This window comes from Patella vulgata, chromosome 5 (genome assembly GCF_932274485.2).
Source record: "Patella vulgata chromosome 5, xgPatVulg1.2, whole genome shotgun sequence".
Classification (NCBI taxonomy): domain Eukaryota; kingdom Metazoa; phylum Mollusca; class Gastropoda; family Patellidae; genus Patella; species Patella vulgata.
The window spans coordinates 42,289,371-42,312,307 of NC_065883.2; the positions used below are offsets into that span (position 1 = coordinate 42,289,371).

At 37.0% G+C, this 22,937-nt stretch overlaps 1 long non-coding RNA gene across 1 annotated transcript in view; it reads right to left on the reverse strand.

The window, feature by feature from the left end:
* LOC126820275 (uncharacterized) overlaps positions 1-22,937 on the reverse strand; it is a 175,525-nt gene that overhangs the window by 8,892 nt on the left and 143,696 nt on the right. The window contains exon 3 of the long non-coding RNA XR_007679896.2: positions 20,615-20,695. This is a non-coding gene — a long non-coding RNA (uncharacterized LOC126820275). The remainder of the gene's footprint in view (positions 1-20,614; positions 20,696-22,937) is intronic.

Consider the following 22,937-nt stretch of genomic DNA (forward strand, 5'->3'; position numbering starts at 1 on the left):
CTCGTCACCCTTCCTACTACGGAAGGTATTTAACTTTCGAGAAACGGCTTTATCAGAACGTTCCTTGATTTTATTGGTTTTGGGTGGATTTCCACCATTTGGTAGAGGAGTAGGGGGCACAATCTCCTCTATCTCAGACTCCGCAGACTTATTAACAGTCTGAGTGTTGAGAGATTTATTTACTGGTTTAGGTGGAATCAGAGGTTTTTGATTGGACGAGGAATCTTCTATCTCAGCTGGAAATTCAGCAGGTGTTTAACAAGCAATGGAAGCGGTCTTCGGCTTGACATTGCAAATGTTGGAAAATAATTTTTTGTCAATGAAAGTATGAACTGTAAAGTTACTCATGAATATGTCATAAAATGTAGTGGTTGTGCCGAACTGTACATCGGCTGCACGAACAAGTTACAAAACAGAGTAACGGTCCATAGACAACATATCAGGGAACCAAATTTAAGGAAGATCCCTTTAAGTGAGCACCTTGATATATGCGGTAAGGGCGAGTTATACCCTTTCTTTAAGATGCCGTATTCAGATCCCATGAAAATGAGATTGAAGGAACAATATTTTATTGACAAATTTAAACCCAAATTAAACATTTCAAAATAATTACAATATTATGCTATATATTATATATTATCTACTTTATTATATTATTGTATGTTTATTCTTCCATGACGTCACGTCATTGTTATTGTTATTGTATGTCTTGACAAGCCCAGGCGAAACATTATTATTATTATTATTATTACAGCATATTTATAGTGCACCCTTTCATATAACATGTTCAGGGGCACTTTACAAAGTGACAATGTAAATCACACATAAACAACAAGATTATGGGCATGTTAACGATTGTATACAGAGTCAGTTAAAAGCCTGATTAAATAAATGTGTTTTAAGTTGTTTTTTAAAAGAATATAGAGATGTACAACATCTTAAACTAAATGGTAGATTATTCCATAAAACAGGTGCTTGATAACTAAAAGAGCGCTGACCATAAGAGACTAGTTGAACAGTTTTGGGCTTTAAAAGTAGTTTATCTGATGTACGTAATGTTCGGCCAGGTGTATAAAGTTCTAAACGATCTGAGGGGTAAACAGGAGCTAAATTATTTAAACATTTAAAAGTAAGTAATAAAATCTTAAAATCAATTCGATATTTAACGGGTAACCAGTGTAAATTATATAAAACAGGAGTTATGTGGTCACCTTTCTTAGTTAAAGTAACAAGTCTAGCCGCAGTATTCTGTACTTATGTAATTTATCTATAAGCTTTAAAGGTAAACCAACTAAAAGTGAATTAAAGTTATCTAATCGAGAAGTGACCAGAGAATTAACAAGTGACTTAGTGCCCTCTACAGTTACACATTTACGTATTTTACCTATATTTCTAATATTAAAATAGCACATAAGCATAAAACTATCAAAGATAGCGCCAATATTACGAGCAGAATAAGATGAAAATATATCACAATTACCAATTACAACAGGGGGGGGTTATCTTGTGCAGATTTACTTAATTGATGCCTTGAGCCTAATAACAAATACTCGGTTTTATCATCATTCAATTTTAGAAAGTTCTTTGACATCCATTTTCATATTTCACTAATACAGTTCTCAAGTTGCAATTTTGATAAATTGAAAGAAGATGGACAATTAGGTGTAAATGAAATATATAATTGAGTATCATCGGCATACAAATGAAAGCTGAGACCATATTTTCTGACAATATCTCCTAATGGGGACGTATAGAGGGTAAATAAAATCGGACCAAGAACAGAACCTTGGGGAACCCCAGATGACAAAACAGATTCAGACGACGATTTGCAATTAACTAAAATACACTGTTTTCTACCCACAAGATAGCTCTCTAAAAGATTTAATGCAGAGCCACAAATACCGAATTTAAATTGAAGTCTACGTAGAAGAATGGAATGGTCCACCGTGTCGAAAGCAGCAGATAAATCTAATAAAATTAAAAATGTACATTTTCTATTATCAATTTCCATTAAAATATCATTTGAAACCCGGGTTAAAGCTGTTTCGGTACTATGAAATTGTAGAAAATTAAACAATAGTATATACTTTCTTTAAGCATTTTTAACCTTTATTTTATATATATATATATATATATATATATATATATATATATATATATCAATAGATATATGAAGTTGAACCGTAGTAGTGTTAATAAAGAAAAAAATAAAGGTTAAAAATGCCTAAACAAAGTATATACTATTGTTTAATTGTCTACATGTTTCGCCTGAGCTTGTCAAGACATACAATAACAATAACAATGACGTGACGTCATGGAAGAATAAACATACAATAATATAATAATAATGAAGTAGATAATATATAATATATAGCATAATATTGTAATTATTTTGAAATGTTTAATTTGGGTTTGAATTTGTCAATAAAATATTGTTCCTTCAATCTCATTTTCATGGGATCTGAATACGGCATCTTAAAGAAAGAGTATATTTTGAACTCGCCCTTACCGCAGATATCAAGGTGCTCACTTAAAGGGATCTTCCTTAAATTTGGTTCCCTGATATGTTGTCTATGAACCGTTACTCTGTTTTGTAACTTGTTCGTGCAGCCGATGTACAGTTCGGCACAGCCACTACATTTTATGACATATAATACATGACTTACTTTACAGTTCATACTTTCATTGACAAAAAAAAATGTCCACTGTCAAATATAAATTATTTACCTTCAATTAAATATCTACACGTGCCACAATTATCCCTTCCACATTTTACAACTTCCTTAATTGGACTGAATGATTCAAATTTAGCCCTAGTTAACAGTGATTTAAGGTTTTTAGTCTGTCTTTTTGACGGGATAAATGTTTGTGTATCAATAAGTTTTTTTAATTTTTTTATCTTGTTGAAGTAGTGTTATAATTACGCTGGAAAAATTAGGATTGTGAGGATTAAAGGTGGTGACAAATGCAATTATATTGTGATTTGTATCTTTTATCTTTACATGCCTTAATTCCGTTATCGGTATTTTACTAGCCCTTTGAATTCCGTCATTAATTAATGTGGAGGGATATTTGCGGGCTAGCAGAAATTCTCTCAATTCCCGTAGTCTTTGAAATTTAATTACTGTGTTAGACACAATGGTACAGATACGCCTGGCCAAATTATAGGGTACAGCCGTTTTTATGTGTTTAGGGTGACACGAATTGAATTCGAGATACTGTTTAGTATCAGTATCTTTATAATATATATCAGATTCAATAATATCCCCGCTTTTGATTACCATTATGTCTAAAAATGGTATTCTATCTGTACTAGTTTCCATTGTAAATTGGATATTCGGATGGATATTATTGATTATGTTATAAAATAAAAGGAGATTATCATATGATTGGAGCCAGCTGAAGAAACAATCATCTAAGTATCGTTGCCACTGTTTTTCGAAATATATTCTGGTCTCCAAGTCAAATGTTTTTTTCTTTCGTAGCAATGGCTAATTCTAAATATCCAAGGACTAAAATTGCCAGCGAGGGTGAGAATTTACTACCCATTGCACAGCCAATAAGTTGTTTATAATAGTCGATGCTTTCTAATATAAATGACTCCGAAAAACGTTCTTCTCTATCGTTTGGATATTTAGATAACCAGTGCTTTACAGCTGTTAATCCTAGAACATGTGGTATATTAGAATAAAGGTTTGTAACATCGAAAGTAACTAGGATAGCGTTTTGTGGGACATTTTGGGGTAAGTTATTCAAAAAATCTACGCTATCTCGAGTATAACTTTTGACATGTTTAATATAAGGTTGAAGTATGATGTCTATCAAATTGCTTAAACGATGAGTTTCACATGTTGGACCTGCTATAATTGGTCGGAGTTTCAAATCTTGAGGATGATTCACTTCAATATATGTCGAATTTTGGTTTATACATGCTGTGTGTATTTCTTTACATTTGTGAATCTTGGGTAAACCATAAATATTACTGGTTTTCACATTAAACTCGTGTAATTGCCAAAAATCCATAAAAGCAAGGCTATTCAAGAAGCTGTTAAAATTACAAAGAGCGAAGTTGTTAATATTCACAATCCGCGCGATTTAACCTTTAGGCCAATTGTAGGGGGTGACAAATGCAATTATATTGTGATTTGTATCTTTTATCTTTACATGCCTTAATTCCGTTATCGGTATTTTACTAGCCCTTTGAATTCCGTCATTAATTAATGTGGAGGGATATTTGCGGGCTAGCAGAAATTCTCTCAATTCCCGTAGTCTTTGAAATTTAATTACTGTGTTAGACACAATGGTACAGATACGCCTGGCCAAATTATAGGGTACAGCCGTTTTTATGTGTTTAGGGTGACACGAATTGAATTCGAGATACTGTTTAGTATCAGTATCTTTATAATATATATCAGATTCAATAATATCCCCGCTTTTGATTACCATTATGTCTAAAAATGGTATTCTATCTGTACTAGTTTCCATTGTAAATTGGATATTCGGATGGATATTATTGATTATGTTATAAAATAAAAGGAGATTATCATATGATTGGAGCCAGCTGAAGAAACAATCATCTAAGTATCGTTGCCACTGTTTTTCGAAATATATTCTGGTCTCCAAGTCAAATGTTTTTTTCTTTCGTAGCAATGGCTAATTCTAAATATCCAAGGACTAAAATTGCCAGCGAGGGTGAGAATTTACTACCCATTGCACAGCCAATAAGTTGTTTATAATAGTCGATGCTTTCTAATATAAATGACTCCGAAAAACGTTCTTCTCTATCGTTTGGATATTTAGATAACCAGTGCTTTACAGCTGTTAATCCTAGAACATGTGGTATATTAGAATAAAGGTTTGTAACATCGAAAGTAACTAGGATAGCGTTTTGTGGGACATTTTGGGGTAAGTTATTCAAAAAATCTACGCTATCTCGAGTATAACTTTTGACATGTTTAATATAAGGTTGAAGTATGATGTCTATCAAATTGCTTAAACGATGAGTTTCACATGTTGGACCTGCTATAATTGGTCGGAGTTTCAAATCTTGAGGATGATTCACTTCAATATATGTCGAATTTTGGTTTATACATGCTGTGTGTATTTCTTTACATTTGTGAATCTTGGGTAAACCATAAATATTACTGGTTTTCACATTAAACTCGTGTAATTGCCAAAAATCCATAAAAGCAAGGCTATTCAAGAAGCTGTTAAAATTACAAAGAGCGAAGTTGTTAATATTCACAATCCGCGCGATTTAACCTTTAGGCCAATTGTAGGGGGGGGGGGGCAACTAGTAGTACTCAACGCTTAAGCAAATTTATTGACTTCATTCTAAAACCATTTTGCACCAAAGTCAAAAGCTTCCTTCGCGATGACATAGATTTCCTTCATCATCTACCGGAAGAGGTTGAACCTGGAAGCACGCTAATAAGCTTCGACGTGGTCAACCTCTACAAAAACAGGATTGAAAGCGATTGGATATTGGATTGATACGTATCCTGAATTACTATCAGAACGCTTTACCAAATCATTTATCCTGGAAGCTTTGGACTTGTGTCTAATAATATTTTTTATTTCAACAATAATTATTATTCACAGATTAAAGGTGTGGCCATAGGTACTAACGTTGGCCCCACCTATGCAACTTTAGGATATTTAGAAGAGATTTGGTATGAGAGGGTTGCTATTGCGTTTGATAGAGATTTCAGTAACATGATAAAAAGATTATGGTTTCGCTTCCTGGATGACTGTGTAACAATTCTTAAAGCAGATATGACAGTTATCTCCAAATTACATAAATTATTGAATGAGTTGGACACTAATATCACATTCACTATAGAGTTTAGCCCAACATCATTAAACTTTTTGGACGTAACCATTAATCTTTCACCAAAGGGAGTGATTGAAACGGATCTGTATTACAAATAAACAGATACCCACCAATATCTAAACTTTCACTCTTGTCACCCTTCTCATACCAAACGGAACATTCAATATAATTTAGCTAGAAGAGTATGTACCATTGTTTCAAACCCGGTTGTCAAACTTAAGCGACTAGAGGAATTAAAAACATTCTTATTGAAACAAGAATATCCTCCAGGTCCCATAGAAGTTGCAACGACCCAGGCCTTAAATTTAGATCAGACGATATTAAGACTACCAAAACTACATTCAGCATGCGGAAATCTAAATGTTGCTTTAGTCACAACATTTAACCCCTCACAAGAAGATGGGATGTCCTTGGTAAATAACAATTTACACATTCTTAAGAATAGCGAAGTTATGTCAAAAATTTTGTCTAAAACTAAGATTATTAACAATCTTAAACAGCCACGAAATCTAGCTAAATTATTAATATCATCTAAATTTGAATGCAGTCCAGATACACCGGTGGTAAGTGAATGTGGAGGAATAAATTGTAAGACATGTAAAATATACTGAGCGCCATGGAAAACGCATCACTTAGTTTTTCGTATAACAAAATGATCCTGTAAACATATCTTATTTATTGTGTTTCTTATTGTGAACAATATTCAAATGGGACACATCAATAACAACACATTTGTACACTTATGGATGTTTAATCTGTAATCAACGCTACAAAGTCAGAGGGGTTAAAACCAAAAGTATGACACAGATGTCAGTAGCGCGTGTGTCCTCCACGGGCTCTTACCAATGTTTGAAAGAAGGCCTGGGGCAAATTGTTCCATTCTTGGACAAGAGCAACTTCTAAAGCAGCAATGGTGTGCATCTGTGGTCTCCGATACAGACGGCGTCCAATCTCATCCCAGACATGTTCTATCGGTGCCATGTCCGGAGACATGGCTGGCCAGTTCAAGACATTGATGTTGTTAGCAGCAAGGTAGTCCATACTAAAACGGGCGGTGTGCGGACGTGCATTATCCTGTTGGAAATGCTGAAGTTGTAGGTGCGCTCAAAACGTCGGAACAACAATCGGTTGCAAGACATCATCACGGTAGGCTACAGCATTAACGCGACCCCGGCAAATGTGTAGGGCGGTCCGGTAATGAAATGTGAAGCCTCCCCACACCATTACACTTCCCCCACCCCATCGATTCGTTTCGAAGACGCAGTAGTCTGCAAGACGTTCCCCAAGACGTCTCCACACACGTTGACGGTCATCAGCGTGATAAAGATGAAAGCGACCCTCATCACTGAAGAGCACACTTTGCCAGTCTACTCTTCTCCATGTCTGGTGTCCTTGAGCCCATATCAAACGGCGCTGACAGAGATGATCCCTGAGGAGAGCTCCAACATAAGGTCGTCGTGCACGGAGTCCTACTTCTCTAAGACGACGTCTTACGGTGCTGACACTTACTGGTCCTTGTCTTCCGACGACTGCTGCACCTGTTCGAGTCGCTGGGCGGAATCTGTCACGCAGATGAGTGACCCAGATGTAGCGGTCTTGAGCCTGGGTTGTAACGCGTTGTGGACCAGGACGTTGACGGTCACGTGTTGATCCAGTAACTCGAACACGTTCCACCAACCTTACAATAGTGGACTGATGACAATTGAAGTGTCTGGCAATAGCGCGTGTAGACATGCCAGCCCTGGACATTCCCATGGCTTCATTCCGTTGATTTTCAGTAAGTCTCGGCATCTCTAGCTCGATTCCTTCACACGTCCAACAACAAATTTCAACGGATTGACGTTTCACAGTTCATGTACTACACATTAAGTTGAAAACATGCTTTTAAAGGGCTCACACACAATGCTGCACGTGAATATTGGGTTTTTCATGTGCATCTCGTGCAATTGTTTTTTTTTTTTTTGCACACGGGCCAATATTTTTTGCGTTTGGGAGCATTGTGTGAAACAATAGTTCATAGTATTGCATAATGTTATACATACAAAACCACCTAGTAATAAAATATTTGGGAAAAAAAATTGATGCGCTCGGAAAAACTATAAGTATGCTAAAGACAAGGATGAACCTGCATCGGCAGCATATACTCAATCCACAATATAGATGTTTGTGGTGGTTGCAAATTTAGTGGTTTTCCAATGTACAAGCTAAATAACAATAATAATGATTTGTTACAAGCCCAAGATGCATATTTTATTGACAAATATCGGCCAGCTTTAAATGTAAAATTATAGTAGTTTCATTGCATATAGGCCTAGTTATTGTTATCTGATTTGATATTCTATTAATGTCCCTTTATTGTACTACTGTGTTACTATGACTCTATGACGCCATAGACATTGTTGTATTAACTAAATGTTGTTTACCTGAAGAGCTTAATAAAATAAGCGAAAGTGCTAGTTCTTTTTTCAAAAACTTGGGTATTTTTGTGTATATTTAATACCTCAGAGTAGTTATCTTTAACTTTTCATATATATATATTAAAAGGTTATAGTAAATGGTAAAATTTGCCTGAAGAAGCTTAATAAAGCGGAAAGTTCTCGCAAAAACCTATATATATATATATATATATAGAAAAAAATAAAGGTTAAAAATGTCTAAAGAAAGTATACTATTTGTCTACATGTTTCGCCTGGGCTTGTCAAGACATACAATAACAATAACAATGACGTGACGTCATGGAAGAATAAACATACAATAATATAATAATAATGAAGTAGATAATATATAATATATAGCATAATATTGTAATTATTTTGAAATGTTTAATTTGGGTATATTTTGAACTCGCCCTTACCGCATATATCAAGGTGCTCACTTAAAGGGATCTTCCTTAAATTTGGTTACCTGATATGTTGTCTATGGACCGTTACTCTGTTTTGTAACTTGTTCGTGCAGCCGATGTACAGTCAATGAAAGTATGAACTGTAAAGTTACTCATGTATTATATGTCATAAAATGTAGTGGCTGTGCCGAAATGTAATCGAATATCAGATTCGGATAATTTTCTGTTTTTTTTAGAACTAAATAAAATAGCTTTTGTGTTGTTTGCATTAAAGTTTATAAGCCAATTTTTCGCCCAAATGTTGAGATTTGTCAGATCTTAGTTTAGGGACTGTTCTATCTCTGCGACTGACTGTTTGTTACACCCAATTGCCGTATCGTCAGCAAATAATCTAACCACATTATGAAGTACATCTTGTACATCATTGATGTAAGTCAAAAACAAAAAGGGGCCCAAAACTGATCCCTGGGGAACTCCTGATTGAAGAGTAATTTCTGATGACACAGAGTCATTTATGAATACCCGTTGAGTCCGGTCTCTGGCATAACTAGACAACGACGTAATTAGCATGCCTGAAACCCCATGTTGACTTAATTTGTGTATCAAACCAGGTAAAAATACGCGGTCAAACGCTTTAGATATATCGCAAAAAAAAACATAGCAGGAATATAGTTGCCTATCTATTGCAGATGAGATATCATGATACACTTCTAAAAGTTGAAGAACAGTAGAGTAGTTCGGTCGAAACCCTGATTGGTATTTGTACAAGAGATTGTTTTCATGAAAGTAATTAAACGGGTGTTTGAAAACTACCTTTTCTAATAATTTACTCAAAGTACTTAATAGGCTTATAGGTCGGTAGTTTGAAACTAGAGAGCTGTCTCCTTTTTTATAGAAAGGTAGGGCATTTGCTTTTTTCCAAATTGTTGGGAAAACGCCCGATTCTAGTGATTTATTAAAGATATATTTTAATGGTACACATATTGAGGTTTTGGTATATTTTAGTAAGTGGGGGTCTTCCTGTGCCCCAGTGTGAAGACCATAAAGTCGCATCTATTCTCTGGGTGTAATGATCAGTAAAATTGTAACATATGGCGACTAAAACCGAAAATATACACCTGCGAAAATTAGCTCTATTTTCTATGATGCGGGGGTAGGTCAAAATATCGAAATGGTATTATGCACAGCTCGACACACTCTATCGATATAAAAAATAAAATCTCTGTCACCTCTCTTCAATCAATGCGAAATAATAAGTCAAAGTTGGTGAATTTTCCTATTGTAATCTCTCATTCTGTATGAAATGCCCAACTACTTTCATTCAGGGTAAGCCAGCTTTCTCCGTTTCTTCACCAAAGTATTCGCCAGCGCTCGCAGGTAGAAGCTTAAAGCCCACTCGAGCAAAACTAATCTCTTTTGATGACGATTGGTATCCAATCCATGATGGCCGCGCCCGAGACCGCAGAAAATTGTGTTTTTTCTTCATTTTTGGCCATAGAATGTGGTACATATCCCAGATATGAGCAATGAAATTATTGAAATGACTTAATAGATTGACAGAGTGTACTAAGGACATTAAGGCCCGTCCTTTAGCACATTACATAGCAATAAGTGAATTGAGAACCAAATGGGAGCTGATTTCTTGACGAAGTGGGATTTTTGATCTTGATAAGTCGATTCTAGATGGAAAGGTGATATGTGCTGCCCATCGCTACCGCCTGGGTCTCAAATGGAATATCCCAAAAGGATTTAAACATTATGCTGTCCATAGTGAGGAAATGGGCTGTCAAAAGAGCCAAGTTCTTACACCACCTCAGGTTAGTTCTTCAAATAAATGATATGACGTAGGGTCAAACATTAAACTTCGTCATGGGATCATTTTCAGAGCCCAAAATAAATCTTGCCATGCCCTTTAAACTAAATTTGTATGAAGGACGTTTTGTATCAGGGGCCACCTCTCGAAATATTGTTGATATCACCCCCAACGTATATGGACCATTGGAACTTATGACATCCCTCCCACTGCTACATCATCTGCAGCTATGGGTATTGGAACTGCCAGGCTGCCTCTTCCTTCTGTAACAGCTATTGGTAGCGACACCAGTAACAGTAATGACTTAGAACTATCAATAATAGGCCTAGATCAGGTAATGATGATTACATGCAAAATCTTTAGGAAGGTTGCTAAAAATTCGCTGAAACCCCTTATCAAAACAAATCAGAATTAGAATACTGGGATTGGTTCAAGATTCGCATGTAATCATCATTGCCTGATCTAGACCTATTATTGGTAGTCATTACTGTTACTGGTGTCGCTACCAATAGCTGTTACAGAAGATAGAGGCAGCGTGGCAGTTCCAATACCCATAGCTGCAGATGATGTAGTAGCAGTAGATTGATGATGGATGCAAGCAGCATTACCAGTAGCTTCAGATGATGTAGCAGTGGGAGGGATGTCATAAGTTCCAACAGTAACCTGAAACAACCAAACCACATAAAATAATTTACTAAAATTATTTTCTAAGTATTTGCAGGGGTCTCTGTTACCACCCAGTCCATCATTCGCAAACTCAATGCAAGAAAGTTTTCAATGGTCCATATACGTTGGGGTTGATATCAACAATATTTCGAGAGGTGGCCCCTGATACAAAATGTCCTTCATACAAATTTAGTTTTAAAGGGCATGGCAAGATTTATTTTGAGCTCTGAAAATGATCCCATGACGAAGTTTAATTTTTGACCCTACGTCATATCATTTATTTAAAGAACTAACCTGAGGTGGTGTAAGAACTTGGCTCTTTTGACAGCCCATTTCCTCACTATGGACAGCATAATGTTTAAATCCTTTTGGAATATTCCATTTGAGACCCAGGCGGTAGCGATGGGCAGCACATATCACCTTTCCATCTAGAATCGACTTATCAAGATCAAAAATCCCACTTCGTCAAGAAATCAGCTCCCATTTGGTTCTTAATTCACTTATTGCTATGTAATGTGCTAAAGGACGGGCCTTAATGTCCTTAGTACACTCTGTCAATCTATTAAGTCATTTCAATAATTCCATTGCTCATATCTGGGATATGTACCACATTCTATGGCCAAAAATGAAGAAAAAACACAATTTTCTGCGGTCTCGGGCGCGGCCATCATGGATTGGATACCAATCATCATCAAAAGAGATTAGTTTTGCTCGAGTGGGCTTTAAGCTCCTACCTGCGAGCGCTGGCGAATACTTTGGTGAAGAAACGGAGAAAGCTGGCTTACCCTGAATGAAAGTAGTTGGGCATTTCATACAGAATGAGAGATTACAATAGGAAAATTCACCAACTTTGACTTATTATTTCGCATTGATTGAAGTGAGGTGACAGAGATTTTATTTTTTATATCGATAGAGTGTGTCGAGCTGTGCATAAAACCATTTCGATATTTTGACCTACCCCCGCATCATAGAAAATAGAGCTAATTTTCGCAGGTGTATATTGTCGGTTTTAGTCGCCATATGTTACAATTTTACTGATCATTACACCCAGAGAATAGATACGACTTTATGGTCTTCACAATGGGGCACAGGAAGACCCCCACTTACATCACCAATCACCACCATTTCCATCCAAACCCTAGACTCGCTACAATAGGTGGCTGAAAATTGACCAAAAATGACCTGAAAAATGGCAAAAATTGGCCAAAAATCACCCAGAGGCTGTTTCTCAATAACGGTGAAATTTTGAGATCGGCCCTCTTGGCTGTGAAGTAGTCTTGAGGAGTCCATAAAATCCCCAAGAGATGGACTTGATCTGCCGACCCCCACCTTCCCACCCTCTGCATGGTTTTCTCGTAGAATGACTCTTAATATGTTAAAAATTTTATGAGATTCTAAATAGCTATACATTGTGCATACCAAAGAAATCAATAACTATAAGACTAACTGATAAACGATGGTTCAATACAGAAATACGTAGAGCGATACGAATCAGAAACCGGTTACACAAAAAAGCTTTGAGTGCGATTTAAGAAAATACAAAGTTCAGAGAAATAAAGTAAATAATTTTAAAAAAGCGTTAAAAACAAAATACAAAGAAGAAATCACAAATTCTTTGAATTCTAACTACACAAATAGCCAGAAATACTGGAATAATCTAGGAAAGTATTGGGACAAAATGTATCAAATGATATTCCTCCACTTTTAGACCCCAATGGAAGAATTGCTCATTCAAATTTTGATAAAGCTGAATTACTAAACAACTATTTCGGATCAATTTCAGATAACACCCAACAAGGAGAATTACCAAAATTCAATAAGCGAACAAATTGTCTACTTGATATTCCTTTAGTCGAGGAAAAGGAAATCGCAGATCTTATAAGTACACTGAAATTGAAAAAAGCCAATGGATTTGATAATATTAGTAACCAGTTACTAAAATATACCAAAACCTCAATATGTGTACCATTAAAATATATCTTTAATATTCACTAGAATCGGGCGTTTTTCCAACAATTTGGAAAAAAGCAAATGTCCTACCTTTCTATAAAAAAAGAAGACAGCTCTCTAGTTTCAAACTACCGACCTATAAGCCTATTAAGTACTTTGAGTAAATTATTAGAAAAGGTAGTTTTCAAACACCTGTTTAATTACTTTCATGAAAACAATCTCTTGTACAAATACCAATCAGGGTTTCGACCGAACTACTCTACTGTTCTTCAACTTTTAGAAGTGTATCATGATATCTCATCTGCAATAGATAAGCAACTATATTCCTGCTATGTTTTTTTGCGATATATCTAAAGCGTTTGACCGCGTATTTTTACCTGGTTTGATACACAAATTAAGTCAACATGGGGTTTCAGGCATGCTAATTACGTGGTTGTCTAGTTATGTCCAAGACCGGACTCAACGGGTATTCGTAAATGACTCTGTGTCATCAGAAATTACTCTTGAATCAGGAGTTCCCCAGGGATCAGTTTTGGGCCCCTTTTTGTTTTTGACTTACATCAATGATGTACTTCATAATGTGGCTAGATTATTTGCTGACGATACGGCAATTGGGTGTAACAAACAGCCAGTCGCAGAGATAGAACAGTCCCTAAACTAAGATCTGACAAATCTCAACATTTGGGCGAATAATTGGCTGATAAACTTTAATTCAAACAAAACAAAAGCTATTTTATTTAGTTCTAAAAAAACCAGAAAATTATCCGAATCTGATATTCGATAATCAATCACTTGAAGTGGTTAAATGTCACAAACACTTGGGCATTACGCTTTCAAATGACGCCAAATGGACCATCCATATAGAAACTATTATCTCGTCCACCTCAAAATTATTAAATATTTTGCGTAAACTAAAATTCACCTTTAATAGACAAACTCTAAATAACGTATATTTGATATTCATAAGGCCAAAATTGGAATACGCATGTGAGGTGTGGGATGGGTGTAACGCTTCCAATACCGAACAATTTGAAAAGGTACAGCTAGAAGCTGCCAGGATTGTCACTGGACTAACTAAAACTTGTTCTTGTGAAGCGCTTTATTTTGAAACCGGATGGAATAAATTGTCAGACAGACGTACACAAAAGCGACTAACTACATTTGTTTTTCAAATAAAAAATCAGAGAAACCCAGCATATTTATATGACATTCTAGAATATTATCAACAAACACCACAACAATACAATTTAAGAAACATTAGCGAATATAGAAATCCTTATTGTAGAACAACATTACACCAAACTTCGTACTTCCCCACAACAATTCGAGATTGGGAATTATTAGAGGACCCCATAAAGCAATCAATCAACATTAAATCCTTCAAATATCTATACAAACAGAAATTACGTTCCTTAATACATAAAGCGCCAATCTACTACTGTAAAGATAATAGACATGAAAATATTATTCACACTAGAATACGGCTAGAGTTCGATGCAAAATGATTTGTATGAAATAAACGTTATAAATCATCCCACGTGTTCTTGTGGCAAATTTATAGAAAATGCTGAAAAATATTTTCTGCAATGTCACTTATACATTGTCAAATTATTCTGTGATAAATATAGATATCCAATTATGCGGCAATTCAGAATTGTCAATTGAGATGAATACAAACCTTTTCCTTGAAGTTCACAAATATATCAAACTTTCAAAACGATTTAAATTAAAGGTAATGATATATATAATAGTATATATTATTAGCAATAGCTTTTTTGGTGGATAACATCTTGTTTGTATTAAATTTTGTCTATTATTTGTATGTATGGAAAGGGCTTTTCTAAGTTTTTGAAACTTGTGCTCAATCCTTTTGATATTTGTCAATAAAATATGTTTTAACTAACAAAAACCTCCGGTTCCACATAAACCTATTAATAAAATTCTCAGCACCCAGACTGTTAATAAGTTTGGGGAGATTGAGATAGAGGAGATTGTGCCCCCCCCCCCCCCCAGTCATCAACCAATTGGTGGAAATCCAACCAAAATAGACAACAGCAAGGAACGTTCTGGTATAGGCGTTCCTAGAAATTTTAAATTGGCCGCCTTCCGTAGTAGGAAGTGCGACGAGGATTCTGTCGGAACCTGTAACAGGTTCGGGATACAGGACAATCTAATGGATGTTGTTGTTGAAGTACATGACCCCAAACCACATCATAGAAGTGCTGTTAAACATCCATGAAAATGGCTAATTCCATTATTCAATGGAATTGTCGTGTTCTTAAAGCGATGATTTCATATTTTTAAAATGTATTAAAATAAAGCCTTAAAATCGACGGTATCTATAAACAGTCCTACCTTGTTAAAGAATAATCCTATTAATCCTATAATTCACTATTGCCAGTTGAGAAATTGGCAAAAATATCATTTTCAACTTCAAATTCAAACTTTTGAAGATAGCTATTCACATGGAAGATAGAAAAACATGGGAGGTAATTGTGTTATTATTTCCGGTGTGAATGATTTTTAAGTGTGAGAACGATACTTATGATCGTGTAATAGTGAGTTGACAACCTATTAAGAATAAGACATAGAAATAATTATTATTTGACTTTCTTAGTTCAAATCTTAATTCAAAAATCTTATCCTTTTTTAAAGAATTCAAATGCCTTAAAACTCAGAGATTTTGATGCCTATAATTATTTTGCTAATAATGATGGTAGAGAACACGGTGGCGTTTCCATTTTCCTTAATAGAAATATTCCGCAGAGTAAGTCACCCTCAATTCGTCTTTTCAGGCAGTAGCAGTGAGGGTGACTCTACATATTCCTATCACACTCTGTTCTGTATACATGTATTTACCACCCATCTTGATGACCTTGTTGCACCCCCCCCCCCCGTTTGTAATTACGGGAGATTTCAATGGTCATCATTCACTTTGGAGTAGTCACGATGATAATAACAGAGGTAAACAAATAGAGGACTTCATTAACATTAATAATTGTGTTTATTAAATGATGACTCGCCTACTTATCTGAATCCAGCCACAGCTACAGCTTCTTTTTCTTCCCTCGATCTCACCATTTGTTCCCCGGTCCTGTTTCGGGATTTTACATGGAGAGTAAATGAAGATCTTTGTGGTAGTGACCACTTTCCTATTTTGATTAATAATAACGGTACGCCTCCGGTCGAAATACCTCAGAGGTTGTATTTGCATAAGGCTGACTGGAATCTGTTTGAATATTTGTGTCCCTTCTATTTTGATGCAAAAGAGTTAGAAGATGCAGATGAGCCCATGGCCTTATTCACCTCAATTCTTCAAGGCTGATTGGGCTATGTTTGAATCTTTGTGTCTCTTCTCTTTTGATACCAAAGAGTTAGAAGATGCAGATGGGCAAATGGCTTTATTCACTTCAATTCTTCAAGATGTAGCTGAGCAGGCGATTCTAAACACCACGACTGAACCAAAACGTTTCAATAAACCATGGTATATTGCAAATCAGCTCTTAAAGGGCGCGATCGTATCAGGAGACGATTAAAGAACCATCCTTCCATGGAGAATATTGCGGCATACTAAATGGTCCGGGTGAAGGCTCGTAGAACCATACGTCAAGCAAAGAAATCTTCCTGGCTAGGTTATGTCTCCAGGATCAATTCCCGTACCTCATCCAAGTCGATATGGGATAGGATTAAAGGTAAAAGTAGGGATTTATCAGTTAACCATCTCAATGGTGATAATACCACCTTAACAACATTTCCTGGTATTGCTAATTCTCTGGCCACTACATTTTTATTTAATTCATCATCCAATTTCTCCTCTAATGCCTTTGTAGGCATTACTGCAGGAGAAAAGGCGGCTTGATTTCGGGGCATTAAACATCAACAGGAGAAAGGGTGACTGAATTTCAAGTCCCTCAATGATGAATGCTAGAATGATACTTTTTCCATCGCGGAGCTTCGGGATTCGCTAAAGTGAGCTCGGGATACTGCAACTGGTCCAGATGAAATATACTACCAAATTCTAAAAGATTTACCCTTTTCCACTCTCTTAATTTTATTGGACCCCTTTAACCGGATTTGGGATGATGGGAATTTTCCCCCCTTCGTGGCATGGAGCCACAATAATTCCCATCCCTACACCGGGTAAAGATGATACGAATCCTACCAACTATCGTCCGATCGCTTTAACTAGCTGTATTTTCAAAACCATGGTGAAATTCATCAATCGAAGGCTTGTTTGGTACATCGAGCCCAAGAACCTCATTACTGACCTCCAATGTGGATTTCGGTCCCAAACGAGCATTCTTGATCATTTCGTTCGATTTGAAACGTTCGTCAGGGACGCTTTCATCCAGAAGCAACATTTAATTGCAATATTTTTTTATCTGGAGAAAGCATATGATGCCACGTGGAAAAATGGTATCATGCGCAACCTCCATAACCCCGGCCTACGAAGTCGTTTACCAATCTTCATTAAAAGTTTTCCTGGAAGATAGGTCATTTACGGTACGATTGAGATCTATATTCTCTGACCCATTTCCTCGGGAAATGGGGGTTGCACAGGGAAGTATTTTATCTCAAACTCTTTTTGCGAAGAAAATTAATACTATCCCAGCGAGCCTTAAGCCAGGTACAAACGGCGCTGTTTATGTTGATGACTTTCAGATGTGCTATAGTTCTACAGACATGCGAATAATCGAACGTAGGTTGCGGCTTTGTTTGAATTCACTTCAACAATGTGCAACCGAAAATGGATTTCATTTTTCGAAATCCAAGACTGTCTGCATGCATTTTTGTCAGAAACGAGGTTTACATCTAGATCCAGAACTTTTCTTGGATGGCAACTGCGTTCCAGTTGTGGATAAAACCAAATTTCTGGGGCTGATATTTGACAAGAAATTATCATTTATCCCCCACATTAAGAACCTAAAGAAGAAATGTCTGAAAGCCCTCATCAAATACTTACTGGGGATCGGACCGTAAAGTCGTACGCCGATTATATCGAGCATTAATTCGACCAAGACTCGATTATGGGTGTATTGTGTATGGGTCTGCCGCGACTTATATCTCAAATAGCTCGACACCATACACAACCAGGGACTTAGAATCAGTTTAGGAGCATTTCGTACATCCCCAGTGGACAGTTTATACGTCGAGGCACATGACCTCTCACTGCACAACAAACGTGATAAGCTGGCCCTGCAGTATGGTACGAAAATATCATCTTTACCAAACCATATTACATTTAATACCATATTTAGACTATTCAAGTCTAAAGTTATCCACCATTTGGTATTCGCATACAACCCCTTTTGTCTGAGGCTGGTATCAGCCTTGACAGTATTATGAATACCCATTTCTTTAGGATTCCACCGTGGTCTATATCTCCTCAAAGGATCGATTTCGATCTTACGCAACATAAAAAGAGAGATACTAGCTCCACGGTGTTTCAGTCTCTCTTTCGAGAGCTAAGGTCTAAATATGGTGTTTATGCTCCAATATATACAGATGGTTCGAAAGATGATGATCGGGTAGCTTAGGCTACCGCGACACCATCTGAGAGCATTTCTGTAAGCCTCCCACCTGGTGCTTCTATTTTTACAGCTGGGCTCGACGCTATTCTGCAGGCATTGGAGTTCACCCAGTCCTCGTTAGATTTAGAATACATCATCTTTTCTGATTCTTTGCCCTCAGTGAAAGCAATTAATAACAAACAGCTTGGACACCCATTGGTAGCTGATGTCTATCGTCTGCTACTATCTTACGGGTTAAACAGCAAAGACCTCGTCTTTTGCTGGGTCCCCAGTCACGTTTATATAAGGGGGGGGGGGGGCGATAAAGCAGATTTTGCTGTCAAAGCTGATATAGATCTCCCCCATCAACGTTTTTAATTCCATATCAAGATTTTAAGTCATCAATAAATCATCTCATTTATGGCCGCTGGCAACGGTCACGTGATCTTGCAGGCACAAATAAACACCACGCCTCTCGCATTGGTCATTCTTTTTTAACACATTTTGTCATCTTAAAGAGAGTCTCAACCAGAATGTGAACACTGTCAAGTACGTTTGACGGTGAAGCACATTTTGACTGAGTGCAAGTATCTTGGAAATATTAAATCTAAATATACTCTTCAAAAAAAGTAGGGGGTATTCAGAAACAATACGAAACTGCGGAAATGCACTACTGTTTTTATTAGAGGTAACCAGTGTATGTTAATAACAAGTCAATGGCCTACACATGAACATAACGGCCCCATTTTACTCGCAAAGAGATACACTGTCAAAAGTGAAAATGGACGTTTTTAATTTTTGTCTTAATAATGAGTAATTGCTACACCAATCCCCAGACATTCAGCAATTCGTCGTGGCATGCTCCTAATCAACCGTCCAATCACAATGTGGGTCAATCTGACCCACTCCTCTTGCAGTGCCACGGCCAATTCTTGCAGTGTTGTCGGTTGACGTTGATGTCGACGAACACGTCTCCCGATCAAATTAAACGTAACACACTAAAGCAAAGATACGCTAAACAGTAAATCTAATGCAAGAACCGATAGGAAAGCAAACATGGATAGATAAACCAACACGCGGCAGTTTTCACCAAACCTTCCTTGAGGTGTCAAATTTGACAATGAACCACTCCCACGTGTATGGCGCTATTGCGTGTCGCATGTGCAGCTCAGTGGTTCTGTTGGGGCGATAAATTCTTTATCTGTGAACATACTCTCAAAGCATGTCAAATGTCCATGGCTATTTATCATATCGCAACCTGCATAGTTATTTGCATTTCAATATCCTCTACTTTTTTTGAAGAGTATATTACCGTTGTCAGACATTACATCATTTATTTGCTCAACCGGAGCTATATTGCAAAATCCTAAACTTTTTAAAAGAGACAAAATTTTATTATAAATTTTGCGTACATGTAACCCGTTTTCTTTTATTTTGATTATTTATATTCATGAAGTATTTGATATTTATTTTTAATTTTATATATTATCTGTGATATTTGTTTTTATTTATGGAATAAATATTTATGGACATAAGTATGTTTGGCGCAATATAGCTCGGTTGGAGCTGACGTGCTATAAAACCTCATTTCATTCATTCATACTTACGACAGGGTGAGAGTCGTGTAGACTTAATTTAGTGAAACGCTATTTTTTTGTAAGTTTACGTTACGATAAAGTTACACAGATTTTTCAGGGTAAGTTGCTTTGTGAAACTGCCCCTGGATCGTTTTTATTACCCCATGTCCATATACACCTCACAAAATCATCCAATGGTACGCCGTTCTTTCCCTTTACCGTAACTGTCCAGCTTTATCGATGTATAATACTACTAGCATACCTTCAGGTTTGGGTTCGGGAAACCGCAAATGCATTATAGAAGGCAACTTGCGATCAAAATCCCTTAGAGTCATCGACCAATTTGATTATAGAATCTGTGCAATATTATAATTTCACTAATAAATTTAAAATGTATCAAATATTCTACGAGACAACTATTACCTTGATTTGCTTATTTCTATATACAAGATGTGGATATTGCTTGGGTGGACTCACGTCTAAATGAGGTTTTGTATCATCCAACTGAAATAATAATAATTCAAAATACAATAAAGGCCAAGGAATTGGAGGTGGGCCCGTCAGGAATGAAGACAGACCTGGTACGATTCAGTCAGGATAAGGATAGAAAAGTTGATCAAGGAACCATTCGAGCGTGGCCAATTCATCCTCGGGGTGGAATACAGACCCAACGCCCTGCCATTGGACTAGAGATGGGGAGGAGACCCAATCGGCACCTCTAAGTCACACACTGCCCAGGTTCTATACCTAGTCCTTCAACCTGGTGATGGGATTTGTGGTCGAGTCCAGGTAACCCCAACAAGGCCAGCAACACCAGTTCCAGCAGTCACAGCCACGAAAAATTCAACAACCACAACCATTTATTAACCAGTCCGAAATGGGATTACGAAGGCAATAGAGATAAACCGGAAGAAGTATGCACCAAATGAGAACAATATTGCAGGCCACGGAAAAAATGAAGTGATTGAATCGCACAGATTTGGAGTGATTACCTGTTAAATGATGGTCATTTTAATAGTTTATTGACTGATTAGACAATTTTATTGTAACTTTGTCGACCAGAAGAGCAGAATATTAGAGACAATCGTAGTAATTGTGTTTGTTAAATTACAAGAAGTGCTACCCGCAGAATATAATCTAAAGAAGGCTGTTAAACATTGTCGAGCTTTCAAATAAACACTTCATGGATTTGAAATGGAGTGAGGTTTAACGTCCTACTTTTTTGGACAAACCGTGATAGTGGATACCAACTGTCGGGGTTCTTTTACGGCTTTCTATTCATGTCATTATCCTGGTTGGTGCAGGAAAATAGGGCGTTAAACCACATTTTCATTAATCCCCCCCCCCGGGGTGTAGGGGGTGATAAGGATATACCTTCCGTATGTCCTGTGTGTCGTAAAAGGCGACTAAAAGGATCCCTGTAATGGGACAACGTGTTTGCCGTGCGTTGCGACCCGTGTCGGTGGAGAGTGGAATCCTGCGGGCCTTTTCTCTGCAACATTACTTTGGCCCATGGTTCACCTAGACGGGAGGTCGAGTGGCCCACTCTGATCAATCGGCTTTGGTCCTGTTAGTTGACGAGAAGATGATAGTTTTCCCCCTTAGTGTGTTATTAGTTTATAGTGCAGTTAAGCCTATGTGTCTTGTAGCATTTTTTCTGAAACAGCGACTTGGGCAATCGGATAAAGCACAAGATCTCCTCTTTTCTTTGTCTGAGTATATCACTGGCTGTTCTCGTTGGGCGTAAGCGCTTGATGTCCGCGCAGTACCCTGTACGGATGTTTCAATCCTTGGTGATTGGAGACCAGTCAGTGATGAATCTTAAAAGCTAATAAATGGCTTCACAAACTAAAAAAACTTTCTCAGCCGAAACGCGGAGCGACTGACGATATTTCTTGAAATATCAAATAAAACCTCCTGAACATGGTATAGGTTTCTGGTTCTTGAGAGTACCAATGAAACCTCCTTAAGTAAACAGTCCCCTTTCTTAATTGCTAAAGGTCTCGCCGGTTTATCAGGTGAACCAAAATGTGTTAAGAAAATGAATGTGCTAAAGAACAACACTCTTTATCTTTATTAAAATCGACTTCTTTAACGAACATCCCGATTAAAGTATCACCCCATAACAGTCTAAATTTTTCTAGAGGTGTTATTCGTTCTCAGGATTTAGAAGGTAGCAATGAGGAAGAGATGCTAGAAAATCTCTCCTCGCAAGGTGTAACGGCCGTAAAGCGCATTTCCATCAAGCGTAACGGTAACGTTATACAAACAAATACCTATATCCTGACATTCAACCGACCAGAACTGCCCAAAACGATAAAAGCTGGATTTCTCTTAGTTCAAGTTTCTCCTTACGTACCGAATCCATTGCGGTGCTTTCAGTGCCAACGCTTTGGGCACAGCAAAAATGTATGTAAGGGGAAAACCAATTCAATTTGTGCACGATGTGACCAAGATGGCCACGAATCTGAAACCTGTCAATTGAAACATTACTGTGCAAATTGCAAAGGATCTCATTTTGCTTATTCAAGAGAATTTCCTTTGTGGAAAAAAGAGAAACAGGTGCAACAGAAAAAAATATTTCTTACCCTGAAGCGCGGAAATTGGTTGAGCTTGCCACACTATCGCCAATATTTGCAACTTCCTTTGCAAATAAAGCGAAGCCAAAAACCATTTCCGTTGCTTGTCAGACTGGAGTTGCACCTGCCAGCTTCTAGGCAGACAGGATCATCTTCCCCAAAAACCC